This window comes from Macrotis lagotis, chromosome 1 (genome assembly GCF_037893015.1).
Source record: "Macrotis lagotis isolate mMagLag1 chromosome 1, bilby.v1.9.chrom.fasta, whole genome shotgun sequence".
NCBI lineage: Eukaryota > Metazoa > Chordata > Mammalia > Peramelemorphia > Peramelidae > Macrotis > Macrotis lagotis.
The window spans coordinates 306,337,829-306,357,772 of record NC_133658.1 but is presented as its reverse complement, the minus strand read 5'-3'; the positions used below and the strand labels follow the sequence as shown (position 1 = coordinate 306,357,772).

General features: G+C 38.1%; 1 long non-coding RNA gene across 3 annotated transcripts in view; it reads left to right on the top strand.

The window, feature by feature from the left end:
• The window catches only part of LOC141505475 (uncharacterized), a 255,502-nt gene that overhangs the window by 119,532 nt on the left and 116,026 nt on the right, over positions 1-19,944 (top strand). For all 3 annotated transcript variants that reach the window (XR_012473615.1, XR_012473614.1, XR_012473613.1), the window contains exon 2: positions 13,719-13,894. This is a non-coding gene — a long non-coding RNA (uncharacterized LOC141505475). The remainder of the gene's footprint in view (positions 1-13,718; positions 13,895-19,944) is intronic.

The window sequence follows — 19,944 nt, the reverse complement described above, 5'->3', positions numbered from 1 at the left end:
CAAGCCACTTAACCCCATTGCCTTGAAAAATCTAAAAAAACAAAAACAAAAACAAAATACTGATGTGTGGTCTAATTTCTATGATTCCCTTTTACAAAATTATAAACTGTTTCTCTGAGTTTTTCTTTATTTCCCTCATTATTCAGAATATCATTACTAAGGATTCAATTAGGTCTATATATCTTGCCTACATTCCTTATGTTTAATTATAATTTTATTACATTATGGTCTATAAAGCACATGTTTAATATATTGCATTTATGCCTTTATCTATAATTTCTTTGTATCCTATAATATAGCCTAGTTTTATAAAGATTTTATGAGACATTCACAATTATGTATTTTCTGTAATGTTCCCATTCTCAAGCCACTGCAAGTCTTCAGGTCTTTTAAATCTATCTTTTCTCTTTCTTCGGTTTTATAGTTTCTTTTTTAAAAAATTCTCTTAGATTTATCCAGCTCTCAAAGAGGAATATTACAATCTGCTCTAGTGTTCCTATTATGTCCTTAGAATTCAGTTATTTTTAATATATCTACAATTGATAATGTCATTATATCATCTTCTATAGGGCATTAAAATATCATTTCCTTTTTGATGTCTCTTGACATTAGGAATTTTTGGATTTGCCTGAATTTATTTTATAATCTGTTACTTTCCTAAAACTTTATTTTACTAATCTTTATTTTGGTTTTCTAAGATATTCCTGAAAACAAGCACATCTTCACAAATATAGATGTTTGCCTCCTGTTTGGTTTTGGTTCATTCCTAGACCACTTAAGATGACCTTATACATATAGAAGAGGTTAGCTGCTTTGGAGAAAGTGGAGGACTAGAACCTGCAAGGACAATGGCCATGTTGTTGGGAGCAGCTTTTTTCCACTGACTGCATAATGGGACTATAGGGGACAAGGCATCTTCAAAAATGGCCTGACTCAGCAATAGCTTTTCTTTTTTTTTCCTTTTTAAAGGCATTGTTGTATATTTTTCCTAATCACCTATATAGATTTCAACATTCATTTTTGTAAATTTTCTCTATCCCTTCTTTTCTTCCTCCCTCCCCAAGACAGCAAAAATCTTATATAGGTTATACATGCACAATCACATTAAACATATTTCCATATTAGTCATGCTGTGAAAGGAAAATTAGAACAAAAGGGGAAAACCACAAGAAAGAAAAAAACAGATAAAAAGGTGAAAATAGTATGCTTTAATTTGCATTCAGATTCCATGGGTGTGGATGACATTTTCCATCATATGTTTTAGAATTGTCTTTGATCATTGAACTGCTGAGAAGAGCTAAATCCATCATAGTTGATCATCATTCAATGCTGCTGTAACTGGCATAATGTTCTCTTGGTTTTTTTTCACTTCACTCAGCATCAGTTCGTGTAAGTCTAGGTTTTTCTGAAATCCTCTTTCTCATTATTTCTTATAGACCAATTGTGTTTCATTACATTCATATGCCACAGCTTGTTCAGCCATTCCCCAACTGATGAACATCTTTTCGTTTTCCAGTTCTTTACTACCACAAGAAGAACTGCTATAAATATTTTATATGTAAGTCCTTTTCCCCTTTTTATGTTCTCTTTGGAACTAGTAGTAGTAGTAGTAGTATTGCTGGAACTCTTTGTACATAATTCCAAATTGTTCTCCAAAATGTTTGGATCAGTTCACAACTCCATCAACAATGCATTAGTGTTCCAGTTTTCCCACGTACCCTCCAACATTTATTATTTCCCTTTTCTGTCACACTAGCTAATCTGATTGATGTGAGTGGTATCTTAGAGTTGTTTTAATGTACATTTCTCCAATCAATAATACCTTAGAACAATTTTTCCATATGTCTAGAGATTGCTTTAATTTCTTCATATGAAAACTGCCTGTTCATATCCATTGGCCATCTATCAGCTGGGGAATGATTTGTGTTCTTATAAACTTGACTCAGTTCTCTATATATTTTAGAAATGAAGTCTTTATCAGAGACACTGGCTGTAAAAATTGTTCCCCAGTTTTCTGCTTTCCTTCTAATCTTGGTTGCAATGGTTTTGTTTGTGAAAACCCTTTTAAATTTAATATGATAAAGAAATATTCATTAGCAATAGCTTTTCTAAGGCTCCTTTCCTCACATCATGAGGTCAGAAGGCAGGACTACCTTCTTCCCTCCCTGTTTTTCGCTACCTCTAAGAAACCAGTCTCCTTTGTTATTGTCTCTTTTTGGGTAAAGGTGATGAATCTTTGAACTGGCCTAAAAGTAGTAGTCATAGGGGTGGAAATTAGGTCATCCCAATAGCAAAGCCCTGAGGATCTTGAATCTGGGAATGCTTTGGACTTTTGATGAAACTAATGCTATGTAGTAATTGAGATAAAATGTGAACCTGATCACCCTCTTCTCCCTTCTCTCCCACTTAACCCTAAGCTGGTGTGTGAGGGATCATTTCTATAATGAATTGATAGAAATGTTTTTTTTTTGTCTGCTCTTGTTCTATAACTGAAGGAAATATTTTTCTGCATGAGTAATTAATATTGAGTAATTGACTGGAACTTTGGTACTAGTCTCTGAGTTCCTGAAAAGGAGAAAAGGGGGGGACTCAGTCTAAGGGACATGAGACAATGTTAGAGAAGAGGGATTCCCCAACCTCTTTAGGATGCCAAACAACCCTGAGGAGGGTAAATTGAAACAGACTTGGCCCAGAGAAAATGGGCTAGATAGATTCAGGCATATTATGTAAAAAATGCCAACTTTTTATTTTATGTAAGTGCTTAGGATAATATTAAAAAACCCAAACTGTCCTATGCTTTCTAATTTTTTAAAAACATAAATTAGTATTATATTGTGATTAAAGGTTTTCTATGCTTATTGATATGTGTTTTAGTTGCTTTTGTTAATCATGACTATGTTAGTAGTTGCCAATATAATTTATCATGTCTTTCATTCTTGGCAAGATTCCAACTTAGTCAAAATGAATAATTTTCTGCATATATTTGTAGCTTCTTTGATAATATTTTGTTGACTATTTAAATCCATATTCATCAGTGATATTGCTCGGCAGTTCTCTTTCTTTGCTTTATTCTTTTCTTATTTGAATATTAAGACCATATTTATCTCAAAGGAGGAATTTGATATAAACATGCCATCTGTTCCTTCTTCTGTGTTATTGGCATCTTGTTAAACAGCAAAGGGCCAAAGATCAGAGACATACTTGAGATCATTATTCTCTTTGGGCATAAAACTTTAGTCCCAGAATCATTCCATTCAGTCTCCTGAAAGGACAAGACAGGGGAAGGGATAGGATACTTAGTTATTCAGATTTCTTGTCAAAATTTATTTTCTTGACATAATTTGTTTTATTCACTTCTCAGTTCAGATTTAAATTCTTTGTTTTGTGTTGAATTTGAAATGCTTATGGAACATAAATTTCATGATGTCTAAAATGCAGTAGGTAAGGCCTTTTAGAGGGACCAAGGATGGATAACATAGATCTCAGAATCATCTTAATAAAGATGATATTTGAACTGATAGGAGCTGATACACTCAATAAATGAAATCAATAGATGAAAAAGAGAAGAAGGTTTAGGACAGAGCCTTGAGCTACATTGTCAATGACTGGGTATGGCAAATAAAGAACAAGCAAGGGAAGCAGAGGAGTGGCAAGACAGAAGAGGAAGTTAGATGGAGTGTTTATAGGGCACTGGTCTTGGAGTCAGGAGGACAGAAGTTAAAATCTGGCTGTATGGCCTTGGGCAAGTCAATTTAACCTGATTGTCTCACATCCAGAGCCATCTCTAGTCATCCTGATCCATATCTGGTCACTGGACCCAGATGACTCTGGAGGAGAAATTAAGACTGGTGATTTAGGACAGTTCCCTTCACTCCCCCTACCCGCCCCCCCCCAAAACCTCAAATCCAATTCATGTGCTTGTTATGGCATCACCTCCCTGATGTCATGGTCTTTTTAAAGAATGAAGCTTAGTCATTATTATTGTGAAGAGAAATAGGAGAAACCTAAGTCACAGAAACTTAGAGAGGAGAGTGTCCAGATAGAGGTGATCAAAATTGTCAGGTGTTACAGAGAGATCAAGAAGAAATGAAAATTGAGAAAGGTTCATCAGATGTAGTAGTTAAGAAAGCTTTGGTAACTCTGGAGAGGGTAGTTTCAATTGAACAGTTAGGTGAAAAATATAGTGGTGGAGTATTAGGTTTTTCCCCTGAGAGGGTGGGAGATAGGGGTACCATTGGAGGCTCAATCATGAAAATTTGGAACCACTGTTATGCAGAAAGGAATAGAGCTTCAGTTAGAGAGGAGTGGAACTGCAGTGCCCCAATTAACAATATTTTGAGATTTACTCCAGTTCTGCTTGGCATCATATAAATAGGAGTGAAGTAGGTAGACTGTAGGAGCAGCCCTTTATTATAGCCAGTACTAGAAAGGGTGTCAAAGGGAAGCAGTGTCACTTGGAGGAAAACAGGTTTTCCTTGATGTCAGAGTTTTTCATTTTTACTTCAGAACCTTTAGGACCTAACCCTCTGCCTTGAAAAAGGCAAATCCTTAATAAATGTTTACTGAATTTTATAAGTATATAAGTGTTTACTTTCAGGTTCACAAAGTACTGCATGTATATTATTCTGTCACGATCTTCACAACACAACTAAGAACCCAGATCTATATTTTGAACTGAAAAAAAGGGAAAGGTTGTGTGACTGCCTCAATGTCCTATAGATGGAGCTTAAGTCTAGGTTCAAGCTCAGGTATTTTTCCACTCCTTTCTGCTGATTCTCTATACTTTGGAAAGTATAAAGCTCTAAACAGATGTTAGGTGGTGGTATGATGACAATTTGGTCATTCTGCCCAGCTGTTAAAAAATCTGTACATCATCGAAGTGGATCTTGGATTGTTGGATGACACCACTCTTCCAGAGTAGAGCTCTGTGTAAGCAGATCCTAAGGGTGATTTATTTAGTAGTCCAAAAAGACTATTTTAAGATTTTAAAATGTTTAGTTTTATGGTTATTTTAAGTTTCAGACATAATTGCTTTTCTTTAAATAAATCCCTCTGATTAAATAGATCTCGAGTGTATAAATGTTGATGGCCTCTGATTCTTGCTTGTCAAAGTTAAGGGTAACAGTTTCATTTATAACCAGGAAAAGCTGGTGAACATTAGTTAACCCTTTCAGAAGTAACTTGCTTTGATTTGGTTTGTAGAGCTTTCCTTCTTCCTTCCCCTCAGTGTGAGTGAGCTTACTTTATTTTTTTTTTTCTCTTTGGGGGGAAGGAGGAGTTGGCAGGATAGATCTGATTTCTTTAGTATATGGAAACTCCCTATATGAATAAATTCTCTCTGCCAATGCAAACCTTCTCGGCTGGAAGTTTTAGAGTTGCCAGGGGACACTAAATAATTAAGTGACTTGCCCAGGGTCACACAGCATATATGTATCTGAGACCTACCATGAAGAATTAAGGTCTATTTGCTTCTGAGTATGGAGGGAGAGGGCTTTCTATACCACTTTCTTTTGATGTTTCCTTTTTTTTTAAATTTAAAAATCATCAGTGTTCTAAAAACACCACTGTACTTAGTTGGGAAACTTGGGTTCATGCTAACCTCTACCACTAAATTGCCTTCTGACATTGGGTAAATCACTTCCACCCCCCCAACTCGGTTTCTGCCATATGTAAAATGATTCAGATTCACTTTATCATCCCTAAGTTTTTCTCTGCTCTCTGTGTAGGATTCTATGATGATCTCCCGGTTCCCTTTCCCAACACATGCTGCAGACCTTCTCAAGCCAGCTAGTCTTGGGTTTCCCCCAGACTTCGAACCCAACTCGGGACTTCTTTGCCATTAGTGGCATCATTAAAGGCCTCGTGTTTGCAAAGTGGCTTCCCGGAGCAAATTGGCCAGTGGAGCTTCAGCAAGGCATGCAAAGCCGGGAACAGCTTGGCTTGTCAGATAAACATACCCAGAGGTGCAGTTAGGCTGCTGAAATTATTAGGTGAGCCGCAGGAAGCCAAAAAATCAGTGAGCCACTTGAGCCGAGAGTATAAACATAAATATCCAAAAGGAGGCCCCTGCGCGGGCGTTTTTTATGTTGATGGGCTAATACATTATCTGCTAAGGGTTTATTTAAACCATTTTGGTATTCCCTGCAATTCATTTATCTGCATAAGGAAGAGCCACTAACAGGACAGTTCCTCATGAACAAGCAGCCCTGTGTGATCTCCACTGCTGTTTATAATCCTTCATGCTCATATCTATAATTCATGAGCGCCGGCTTGGTGGCTGCTCCCATAAAGGCCGGCCGGGCCGCTGCAGCTAACGTTCGCACAGTCATGCACAGAATCGCAATGCACCCACTCTCCTTCTATTCATCACGGCGCCCCGGACGTTTGGGCAATGATATTATCCAAATATTATTAAAACTTTGAACTCTGTCCTCATAAATTACGGCAAAAATGGCTCCGTGGCCATTAGAAAGGGACGATGTATGGGCTCCAGTTGCTGTGGAGTGATTATGTGCTTAAAAGGAAGCGTGGCTGAGCATTCTCCTAGTCAAAAAGAGGAAAGCGCCCGACCATTTGTTACTGCTTCAGTGCCCTACGCGGGACTATTCACACAGGTCAAGCCAACCTTACAGCGGGACAATTATCTGCCTAGAGAGACCAAACATCTGTTATTAAGTATGTACAGGCACCAGTGCAACATGCTAGAAATCTTGTCCACTTCAGTGGTTTGGCTTACCGGAACGCACTTCAAACACTTGGCGAACTCTGCACAACATCCCCCTTTTGCCTTACTGTTGATTCAACAGTCAGCTTTGAAATATGCAGTATCTTCACTCCCCCGCTACTTCCTTTAATATACCCTGCAGCTGTTAAAGATGGTGGTGTAGCTTTAGAAGGAGTTCACTATCTCCTCTTCTCCCTTTCTTAAAAAAAAAAAAAGATTTTAAAAGTTGTTTTCCTTTTTCTTTTTTTTTTGCATATAATAGTTACTCAAGAAGTGGTGCACGGGAGAGATAAAATACAGTGAGAAAGCCCAAGGTCAGTCGCTGTTTACATTATAAACTCAATCTTTCTTTGATTCCTAATCCCAGTCTTGCACCAGACTGGTTGGGTCAATGAAAGAGGTACAGGTCTGTTCTGTGGTTGTGCAATGGAAAAGAGAGCAATTCTGCTTTTCAAGTTTCCATCTGTGGTACCATAAGTGTTACAGTGTTGGGGAGTGGGAGAAGTTGGAGGAACAAGGACATTTGGAGAAGGCCAGGTTGCTGAGCTGGACAGAGGAGAGGAAGGGGAAAGTGGGGGGGGGGCACAATGAGAATGTCCAAGAGATAATGCTGCAGTCTTTTTCACTGGTGACTACTGGTGATTGATACTTGGCTGATCTCTCTCTCTCTCTCTCTCTCTCTCTCTCTCTCTCTCTCTCTCTCTCTCTCTCCCCTTTCCACCTTACATCCATCTATCCATCCATTCATCCATCTCCATTTATCCAGCATGCTCTCTCTCCTCTTCTCTTTCTTCATATATATATTAACGATGCAAATATATTATGTTACATAAGGGTTAAGTCATATTTGAAGATGGGAAAAGACCTTGTACTAAAGACATTCTCCCTTCCCTTTATAGTTTTTTTTAAGTGATAATAAGCAGAACAAACGTTTTGTTTTGTTTTCCTAGTTAGAGGGAGCCTGGCATGGTAGATAGAATTCTGGTCTTGAAGACAGGAAGATTTGAGTTTTGATCCTATGTCTTAGTCAGTGCCCTCAAATTTATCTGCTATGTTATAAAAGAGTTACAATCTGCATTTCAGAAAGAGTTCTATAACAGGATCCCAATTTCTTCATTTTTTTTTCAAATGAGGGAATTGAACTAGAGGGCCTCTGTAGTTCCTTCCAACTCTAGAGCTTATAAAAAAAATCACAAAATGGTTCTTTCTATTCAGTCTTATCTTTTCAGTATATGACTGTGTTCAGACCTGTTGGTATTATAGCATCAGTTGGGATTTTGCCTTAGGAACTAAAATTGGGTGAATTTCATCCTACCCAAAGGAACCCTTTATCAGTCATCCTATTGTCTCATTTCCTTATCAGGCGATAGGCTACCATTCTTTTGAATCCTCTGGTGTGAGAAGCAGATTAGGATTAGCATTGAACCACCAGGAAGTGGGAGACTGAGTGGATCAGTGGTGAATGTGGCCAATGCAATTGGAGCCTCATTTCAAATAAATAGCTAATTCTATTTCAGGGGTGTATAGGTATTGAGTGATATGGTATGACTGATACCTCTGGAGTGAAGATTTGCCAAGCCCTTTTCAGAGCTGCTTATTTAGTTTTGGTGTTCCCCTGGCACTCATCTCTCTATGGTTCCAAGAAACTGTAGCATGTGCAGTGGTCATATCCTGGTAAAACTATCTTGTTAGATGGACTAATCCAGATCGAGGGTGACTAATAGACTTCCAACCCATCCATGAGTTAGATATCTACCCCAATCATGTGACGATTCCTCCATTGGAATGTGCAAATGAGAACAATTTTTTCCATTGATAGTTGCTGTGGAGTTAAAGCTTGGTCAGATATAGAAGAAGATATTAAGACCATGCACTGCTTTCTGAGCTATTATCAGTCTTCTTCACTTTTGTCTTGCCACTGGACTTTGATGACACTGGAGGAGAAAGCTAGGCTGATGGCTAGGTGCAGCTCAACCTCATTTAAATTCAATTTACATTCAAGTGGTGACACACCTTTGAAAAGGAAAGACAAATAACAATAACAACTCTACTTCAGTACAACTCTAATTGTGAGGAAGTTTTTTTTTTTACGTTGAATCAAAATTTGGCTCTCTCCAACTTCTACCTGTTGCTCTTAGATCAATGGAAAAAAGCCTAATCCTTCTTCCTCTTGGAAACCTTTTGAACACTTGAAGACACTTATTGTGTCCTTAAATTTTCTCTTCTACAAGCTAAACATCTGTAGTACACCTAATGGATTCTGAGATGGCATGATTCCCAGCCCTTTCATCTCTGGATGTGATGCAGTTTGTCAATCTTCTCCTGACAATGTATTACCTAGAAGTTGACATAATAACAGAAAAGAGGGAGAGTATTGTCAGGGCAGAGAAAAATAAGACTGTCATTTGTCTTCCTAAATCTTAACACTAGACCTGTATAAATGCAGCCAAAACTGTGTTAACTTTTACAACTATTTTGTCATACCAATTTTGTTGACTCCTAGTGTTTGGTAGTTCAAACGTATCTGAATTTTTGTGACCCCATGGATGGGGTTTTCTTGGTAAAGATACTGAAGTGGTTTGCCAGTTCCTTCTCTAATGTGCCCCCATTTTACAGATGGGAAATTGAGGCAAATAAGGGCTGACTTGGCCCAGGATCTCAATGTCTGAGGCTGGATTTGAATTCAGTTCTTCATGACTTCAGACCAGGTACTCTATCCACTGTACCACCTAGTTGCCCTCCCCTCATACCATTTACTTGAACTTTTAAATCACTAAGATCCCCAGACCTTCATTCCAACTTTGCTCTAGGTATATGCATATGCTACACACATACAAACACAAATATACACAAACATCTCTCCCACCACTATGTGTACAATTGATTCCTTTTCCTGAGAATGCAACTTTACATTTATTCTGATAAAATTTTGCTTTTTTATAATACATAGTTCATTTTCCTAGTCTGTAGAAATCTTTTCTTTTGCAATTTGATTGTTTCATCCAATATGTTGACTATGCCTCTTGTCTTTACATCACCTGCATATATTGCAAATATGCCTTCAGTGACTTCTTGTCTGCTGATGAAACTGTTGATGAGTAAAGGTCTAAGGCAGATAACTTGGCTCTCTTCTAGAGACTTCCTTCAAAATTGACACCCACAATCAATATCTATTCTTTGGTTATGATCATTTAACCAGCTTTGGTTGTCTATCTAATTCATATGTCCACACCTTGTCTGGAAAGATATCTTTAAAAAAAAAGACTTTCAAATATTTGGTTGAATATTGCTGAATTTCACAGGACCTGACTTTGAATTCTGACATTGCCACTACCTAATTTGTATGTCCTGGGCAAATTTTTTAAGTTTGTCTCGACCTTATCATTTTTATTGTATATGAGCGAGTTGGGCTAGATTCCTTCCAAGATGCCTTCTATCTCTTCTCTATAAGTCTGTGATCCTAAGTCCAGGTATGATATGTCTATATTTTAGCATTGCTTTGGTCCATCAGTGTGGGAAGATGTGGACATATTATTGTTCCTTCAGATAGCTTTGATTTTCTAAGTCCTAGGTTTGAACTTACTTAAAGGCTCTGGAAGAGGTATGGGAACAACTTTGACATTTCCATAGGCTGATAATGGAGTATTAGATTTATGGACTAAGGACTGATGGGAGAAGGACAGAGTATTTTCAGAAGTCATTCTCCATACTGGTCTATCCTATGCTTCTGTGATTCTTTCACCTAGCACTCTTGTTATTTGAGGGCCTATGTGCCCTTGTGCAACATTCCTTTGATACTAGTCTTCAGCCTGTAAAGTGGTTGAAATATCCGTTCTTTATACAGGCAGAAAATGTATTTGCATGAGTGCCTTAGACTATATAAAAAACATTCATTCAATAAGTATTTATTAGCTAACAATCAATCAACAAGCATATTAACCACCCACTATATTCTAGGCTCTATGCTCAGCACAAAGCACACAAGTCTGTTACTGTGTGTGTGTGTGTGTGTGTGTGTGTGTGTGTGTGTATGTCTTATATTCACAAATAAGTGTGATACATGGTGGTAACAAACATTTATATAATGGTTTATGTCTATCATCTCATTTGAACCTCAAAACCATCCTGGGAGGTAGTTACTGTTATTAACTTCAGTTAACAGATGAGAAAGTAAAACCCAGAGAGGTAAAGTGACTTGTCCATCTAGTAAGTATCTAAGGCAGAATTTGAATTCATCTTTCTGGTGGATGGCTGCCTCTGAGTCTTCAAGGTGATATAATGGATAGCTGGACTTGGTGTGAGGAAAACTCGAATTCAAATGTGGTCTCAGATAGTCAATAAGCATTTATTTTGCATTTACCACATGCTAGGCATTATACTACACACACTTGATGTGTGACCCTTGGGTAGGTTACTTGATTGCTGTCTGCCTCATTTTCCTCAACTGTAAAATAGGGACAATAGCACTGACTTCCCAGGTTAGTTGTGTGGATCATATAAGATAATATAAAAAAGCACTTAGCATACAGTAGGCACTATATAAATGCTAGGAATTATTATTACTATTATTAGACACAGATGCTTTGATAAAGCTGGTGCCCTTCATTTACTGGATGACTTGCCATTGAACACTTAAGTACTTAGTGGTGATTGACTCCACTCACCAAACCTGGCAACACAAAGTTTTTCCTCTTTGCTCAGAACGTGACTTTCCCCTTATGATTTCTTGTTATGGGGCCTCTGTTTAATTTATTGCTCCTGTTTATGGTTCAAGGTTAAATACTTTCAGCTTCATTTTCTTAAAAACACAGATTTCATCCCCATGCTCAACCCCAGCCCCCAAGCCGTCAACTATTCTCTGAAGAATAACCTCCCAGCAAGGCACCTGGAGCAATCAGACTCTCCGTGTGTGTGTGTGTGTGTGTGTGTGTGTGTGTGTGTGTGTGTGTGTGTGTGTGTGTGTGTGTGTGTGTGTGTGTGTGTGAGAGAGAGAGAGAGAGAGAGAGAGAGAGAGAGAGAGAGAAAGAAATTGATTTTCAACAACTCCATTCCTAAGTTGATTGACTCATCCTCTGCTCACACACCATGCAGGCTCCCAGGAGCTACTTCATGCTTTCATTTGAGCTAAAGAGTATAAACATTTTAAATATATTTAGAAAGCACTGGTTGGAGAAGCGCCCATCTCTCTCTCTCTCTCTCTCTCTCTCTCTGTGTGTGTGGTGTTGCACAGGAAACTTGAGTACATTGAAAGGCTCTGACCAGTGTTGTCTAAGCTAAGAAAAAAATGAGGAAGAGGAGAGAGAATAAGGAAAGACAGATGAAAGAGCAAAGATCTAGGGAAACCTCCAAAGAATTTAGGTCCCTTGGGGTATAATCTGTTACCAATGCCCTGGATTGGAGTGCACCCTCAATGGGCACACCGGGGAAGTTTCTTACCTGAATTATCAGTATCTATCTACAGTCCCTTTACCAGACAGATGTTGTCATATGCTCAGGATGTATGTATATTACTAACAAGGACTCCCACACTCAGTCTCTCATCCAGACTTTGGGTTCATTGACTGTCCCTCAATGCTCTCATTTCCCTGCAAAGATTATGGAGGACTCAGAACTGGGCCAGTCAATTACCTCTGCTGTTCTCTTTTCATTGTTCCCCAAATGGTGCTATTGCTGCATAGGAGGGTAACAAAGCTGCATTGAATCTTAGGGGCATGAAAGACTCAGGAGAGTATGCCAGCTTCTCTCAGTTTCCAGTATCCATACTTCTACAATCTAGGTCCAAATTCTCTTCTCTAGGGTTTTCTAAACCTTCAGGTTCCATATTGCCATTCCTCCACCTCAGTCACTCATCCTCATTTATCTGATCTTATTCACAATAAACATTGTGTTTCTAAATAATTATGTCAACCAATCACTGGAACTTACACTTTTTCACAGACATTCAGCACCAGATGTTGCTGGTCATTCAAATAAGAATGTTAAAAGGCCTTAATAATGCTCCTTATATTTTCATAAAGGAAAAGCAAAAATAGTGGAATCCTACATGTTAGGAGACTGCTATGCTTTTTCCCAAAATGTCTGTCTTGCTAGGATTTTCAACCTGAACACCTATGATAAAGATCTATGTGGGAAGAAAGTATCTCAGAATCTCAGAGAAGGGGCCTTCAAGGGTAATCAGGTTCAATCCAGAAATCCCTTTCATCACATTTCTGATAAATGACAACTAGATCAGGGCAGCTAGGTGGCCAAGTGGATAGAGCATTGATGCTGGAGTCAGGAGGATGGGAGTTTGAATCTGCCCTCCTATACCTGACAATTACTAGCTATGTGATCTTGGGCAAATCACTTAACCCTAATTGCCTCACATCCAGGGTCATCTTCAGTTGTCCTAATTCATATCTGGTCACTGGATCCATATAGCTTTGGAGGAGAAAGTGAGGCTGGTGACTTAGCACAGTCCCCCCTTCCCCTCTCCCCACTCAAATCCAATTCATGGTCTTCTTTGAGAATGAAGGACAAAAAAAAAGCAAAAAAAGACTAGTGGTTCAGTGGACCTGGAGTCGACTAGAGTTCAAATCTGACCTCAGTTACTTCCTAGCTGTGTGATCCATGGTTAAGTTACTTGTTTGTCTCAGTTTCCTTATCTGTAAAATGAGCTGCAGAAGGAAATGGCAAACCACTCCAGGCTTTTTGCTAAGAAAGCCCCAAAGGGAGACATGAAGAGTTGGACATGCTAGAACAAGAATAACAACAGGTTACTGTTACATATTAGCTATCATTATTAAATGGTCATCAACTTTCCATTTGTACACCTCCAGCTATGAACACCTTACTGCAACCTGTTTCAGTCAAATAAATTAAGTTATAAGTTGTCATTGCTTGTTCTTCATTTTTTGAAGAGGACCAATGACATCATGGGGCGATGAATTGTTTGTGATTAGGATTTAAATGAGTCAGAGTTGCACAAAGATATCAGCCTCATTTTATCTTCCAGAGTCATTGAAGTTCAGTGATAAAACAAGAATCGAGATGACTGGTCATGGCCCAGGATGCAGTGGATGACCTTGACATCTTCGAAACCTGGCCAAACCTTAAGCACTCCGCAGCACCTGCTTCAGTTGCCTTCATAGCTATTGGAATAAATTGTTCTTATCTGCCCATTTCACTATGGTAAGTATTCACATGCTTGGGGTAGACACCCCCATAACTCACTGACAGATTTAAGACCTATCAGTTACTCTCAAACTGGTTTAAGTATCTCTACTGAGATAGTTTTCCTGGGGTGTGGCCACTGTGCATGCCAGTTTTTTGAAGTCACAGGTGAGAGTTGGATGACAGGTGGGCATCAAAGATGGATGAGCAGCCCTGAAAAGGGCTCAGCATACCTCACACCAGAGGTGCTAATACACCCCAAACATCCCATATATACTGTAAACTATGAAGATCTGTATAAATGTGTCCTTGTAACATCATTCAGTCTTAGCTCTTGTGTGCTCTTCTTTACCTCCATCACTTGAAAGTCCTACTTCGAGGCTCAGCACAAGTGCCACCTCTTATACAAAACCTCCCCAATAGTTTATGTTTTCCTTACAGATGAATTCTTCTCTACTTTACTCATTAGACCACCTTCAGAAGCTTTATGGGCACAAAACCAGACTCATTGTCCCCTCTTTTTTACCCATTCCCAGCAGAGCAGAATGCAGAGTTACACCCCTCTTTTCAACCCTGAAAGGTTGAGTATAAATAGGCACCCTATCTTCACAACCACTTCTTGTTGAGTCTCCTTGTTACAGTCCTCATTCTATTCCCATTAACAGTGGTTCAGTGGGATGGAAATGTGCATCCCTGAAGAAGACTGTTGCTCCAATTTAAGTAGAGTTAAAAGACTTGCATTTGTCATATTCCAACATAATGGGCATCTCTCTATTTACCCTGACTCTGTTCATAAGCCCAGATTGTCAGATAAAGAATTTCAGAGATAAGCTCACCAGTGATTGATGGCTGCTATTCACAGTGCAAATTAATTAGCACAGTCTAATAGAACTGGAAAGAAAATAACACATGCCAATACTGGAAAAGGTTACAATATTTTCAGTGGTACAGAGCTTGAACTTAACGTGGTACTTTAAATTTGTTCTAATTCTGACTGTAAAGAGACAATATAATATCATGAGGGAGTCTGAATGCTTCTACTATCTTAAGATTTTAGGAATGAACTGGAAAAAGGGGTGGGTATAAATACAGGTAAAACATCCTGGAGGAAGGCAACCCTCCACTGGTTTGGCAAGAAAGATGAGGTAGGCTTTGACCAAGCTAGATGATTCCTTTCAGTTCTAAGGTCATACTCTCAAACAGATTAGGATTCCAAGTTCTATCTTTAGCTTCTCACTCACCTTTACCTCTGCGGTTAAGGTTGTAAGGTCACAAGAAAAAAATTCAGTATCCACTCTCCAAAATCCTCTTCTAAATGGGGTTCTCTCATGAAGTATTTCATGCAATTTAGCTGAAATTCTTAAAATACAGATTACCTTTGGAAAGGGCAAACTGTTAGCTGTCATCCTTCACTTATACCTCAGTGTGAAAGAATGATCTGAGTAGGACTTGGGAAGGGAATATGAGGGGGCTGAATTGCTTGGAAGTAAGAAAGAATAATAGAACTGAGGGCAGCTGGGTGGTGCAATGGATAGAGCCCCAATTGTGGAGTAGGGAGGACCTGAATTCAAATTCAACCTCAGACATTTAACACCTATTAGTTGTGTGACCCTGGGGTAGTCACTTGACTCAGATTGCCTTGCCAAAAAAAAAAAAAGAATAATAGAATTTAAAGTCTCCTCAGGACCTTTGACCCATTGTGATTCTCACATTTTTAAGATGAGGAAAATGAAGTATACAGGGAAAAGAGAGGTTAAATGAGAGAGAGGCAAAGCTAAGAATCTGGGTTCAAATTTATGAGCATTATTGTTTAAAGTATACCTGTACTATGCTAGCTGGTGAGAGTAAAACTGTGAAGCAGTCTTAGCCTTGGGAAGTAGAATGTAAATTATATTGGGGGGAAGACAGGAGTTGGGGAAGTTTGGATGAAGTACTCATAGATAAGTAAATATAAAATTTATATAAAGTGAATATCTTAAGGGAACTAGGATCCCAGTCAGAAGTTTGTTGAGATATAGCTACCTTGACTTACTTGTAGTAAAATCTTTTTAATTCTTAAAACATTAGGGGTGGTGATGGGTAGGGGGAGCAACTAGGTGGCTTAGTGGATAGAGCACTGGCCCTGGTGTCAGGAGGACTTGAGTTCAAATCCAGAATAAGACTCTTATTAGCTGTGTAACCCTGAGCAAGTCACTTAATCCCAATTGTCTCCAAAAAAAACCCCAAACCAAAACAACAACAAAAGCATTAGAACCTGGATCTCCTTTGTCCAAGTCCAGTGTTGATAAGCACTATGGAGAAATTTTGACAATGTGGGCTGTGTACTCTCACTTTCCTAGTTTTCATTAGGTTATACCCTGAAGAGTCTAAGTGTTCTACCATAGATTTTCCTGGTTCCAGGTAAAACAAGAGAATAGTTTAGGTAGAAAATTACTCTTCTTATTTTCTTAATTCCTTGAGATCTTCTTCTTTTAGGAAGCAGGCTCCAGTGAGGGTAACTAATTTAATTTGTTTATTCCTATGCTTGGTTCATGTTGTTCTGAGCCCTTGAGCAGGAAGATAATGGAGGAACCCAGAACTATAGAATCTCAGAACAGAAAGGGGCCAATTAAGCAGAACCAAGAGAATAATGTGTAGTATTAGCAATGTTATTTTCAAATCAACTTTGAGTGACCAAGTCATTTTGAATATTATGAATATCCAAACTAACTACAAAGAACTTATGAAAGAAAGGCACTAACTGCATCCAGAAAAAGAACTGATAAATAGAAATATGTATAGAATGGTTTTATGTAAATATTCATGTATATATATAAAACACATCTTTGTGTCTAATGGTAGTCATCTCTAGAGAGAGGGGAGAAAAAAAGGAAAAAAGTTACATGATAACTTTATTAACTTTATTATATATTTTAAAGGAATAGCATATCTATATTCAGATAAAGAACTAATGGACTCTGAATGCCGATCAAAGCGTATTTCCTTTAATCACTTTATTCTTGCTCAAGGTTATTTTTATTTGTTTCTTTTCCCACAACTGAGACTAATATGGAAATATATTTTACATGATGGCACATATATAAACTATATCAAACTGCCTCCATTTTCAGAAGAGGGGAGGGAAAGGAATGAGGAGAAAAATTTGGAACTCAAAATTTTGTGAAGATGAATGCTAAAATTTTCATGATATATAATTAGAAAAATACTACAAAAATAAAAGGAATGGAAAGTTGTATATAGATTTGTAATGTCATGTACAAGCTTCTCTTTTTGGAAGGGATCTCAGAAGCCACTTTACTCTTCTTACTTGGGCCTGAGCAGAAATGTTACAAAATTTATATCAAATGATCATCTAACATATATTTGCCCACCTTGGATGATAGAGTTATATCAATATACCATATGAGATAGCTCTTCCCACTTTGGGATAGCTCTGTCAAAAAACTTTTCCTTATATAAATAAAGCTTATATTTTCTTTCAACAAATATTTTCCATTGCTTCCAGTTCTCATGTCGGATCAAGCACAATCTCTTCTATGTCCTGGCCTTTCAAATAATTGAATTCAGTAATCTTATTGGAATGGCCATCAGAGAGAGGTCAAGATTTAAAAAAATGAAAAAGAAGGATAATTTCTTTTGCCAATCTGATTGAGTTTTGGAGAAACAAGTTCACAAGAAATTTGTTCAAGAATTTTCATTTTCTCAAGTTTCCCAATACAGCAACCATTTTTGTTGTTTAGTCATTTCAGTTGTGTCCGACTCTTGCCCTTTTTGGGATTTTCTTGTTAAGATACAGACTTTTTCTAGTTTTTTTTAAAAATTTTTTTGCAAGGCAATGGGGTTAAGTGGCTTGCCCAAGGCCACACAGCTAGGGAATTATTAAGTGTCTGAGGCTGGATTTGAACTCAGGTACTCCTGACTCCAGGGCCGGTGCTCTATCCACTGCACCGCCTAGCTGCCCTTTGATACAGACTTTTTCCTACTGTGCCACCTGTCTCATAGCAGCCAGGGTCTACTCCAAATTCATTTTTAAGGTTTTTGTAGTCATAGATCTGCAATCATCAAGGCATTTCTTTTCCTTTATGGGGTGGAGCAAGTAGCCTCTCTTACTTAGCTGATAGCATTACCATGGTGCCTCTGCCCAAGGATTAAGGGACTTTCCCAGACCACATAGGAAATATGGTTTGGAGGCAAAATTTGAATATCAAGTCTTATCTAACTTCATGCAACAGATGGACTGTTAGATTTGGAGTCAGAGAAAAGTGCCTAAAATTCTTGTTCTGTTACATGTGGGAACAAATAACAACCTGGGTTCAATTTTCTCAGCTTTAACATGAGGAGGTCTCTTTCAGATCCAAACCTATGGTTTATGATTGCACTTCTCTTAAAATGGCATTGTTTTTTGGTGGCTGTCACAAGACACTTATTAAGATACGATCCACTCAAATAAATTCACTATGAGTACCAATCTCTTTTCACACAAACTCTTATCACTATTTTAATGTACAATGAAAAGAACTTTAAGAAATCAGAGAGCCTGAGCTGTAATCCCACCTCTGATACTTATATAACCTTTGGAACCTTGGAAAAAGTGATCTAACACTACTGGGCCTCAGTTTCCTTATCTGTAAAGTTGGAGTAGGAGGTTAGGTTGTTCTAGACTGTCTCTGAGGTTCCTTCTAGCTCAAGATCTATTATCTTATGGAATTCCTATTTCTATATATTTGATTTGATGAACTCAAACTAGAACAATTCCTTAACAGGTAGGTACTGAGATGAGTTGTTAATGACTGATGAGACCATCAAGTATTACTTCTCCCAGAGGTGTGCAAGTTTAAACAGGAAGTTTGTCTTTGTGGGTATCTCATAATGTATACCTTTCAGTGTTGGCCAGAGTTTAAACAGAAATGACACGTTTTCTTTGTGGAAAATTGATAATGCTTCATAGGCATAAATATTGCTACTCATGTAAACCAATATGTTCCTAATGATCTCTCCTTTTTGTTGGGAATTTTTAGCCCATATTCTCTTGGGTCATGGAGAATGTCACTAAACCTGATTTGGGAACTAAAAGCACACCAGTAATTCCCTCAAAATAAGGGCACATTGAGGGGTAGGTGACCTGGTCTTTTCCCTAATCCTTCCTTCTGTTGTGTGGGCTGGCAGCGGGGTGGGGGTGGGGGGAAAGTATATTATTTCCCCAAGACTTCCTATAATTGATAGAACATCTGGTAAACTGCAGGTGTCTCCTTGGTCTATCTTTTGCCTACTTGATAATAGATGATCTAATCTGTCTTTCTATAATACTTCCTTCTCGGGGTAGATGACAGAGATGTAACGATCCCATCCTTCAACTGAAAGGAAAAAAATGACTTTCTGGGGAACGTGAGCAGAGTCTCAATTGAGTGGATGGGATCCACTGGGGACTTTTACTAATTTGCTTTACTTTTTTTCTGTGCCAACACATCCTGAAATTCAGTCCAGATCTGGTACAGATCTGCCCTGGACCTTGTGTCAGGGAGGCTGGATTTGAATTCCAGCTTTGAAACTTATTGGCTATGTAACTAAGTTAGTCACTTCACATTTTGGGGGTTTCAGTGTCTTCATCTTAAAATGCAGGGAAATAATATGGTTTAACCCACTCATAGTTACCTTGAGGAAAGCACTTTTCCAATCTGAACACATTAAGTAAATATTACATTAGTATTATGACCCAACTTTAGCTCTAAGTATACAATTCATAATACACCAACAACACCTATATTTTTTGCATATGCACACACACACCTATACACATAGAAGTTGCACTTTAAGCAGTCCATGATATCATTCATGTTCGTTCTGTTGCTACTGGTAAAGGTAATAATTTATCTCTACATTCTTATCCTAGGTGATTCTCATCTACTTTCCTATAATTTCTCCATAGGGATATATACACACACATATATTTTTAGATATTTACGATCTCCATATATATTTTGTTAGAGTATTAGAGCTAGAAGGAACCTTGGAAATCATTAGTTGACTTTCTTGATTTTTTTTTTTGCAAGGCAATGGGGTTAAGTGAC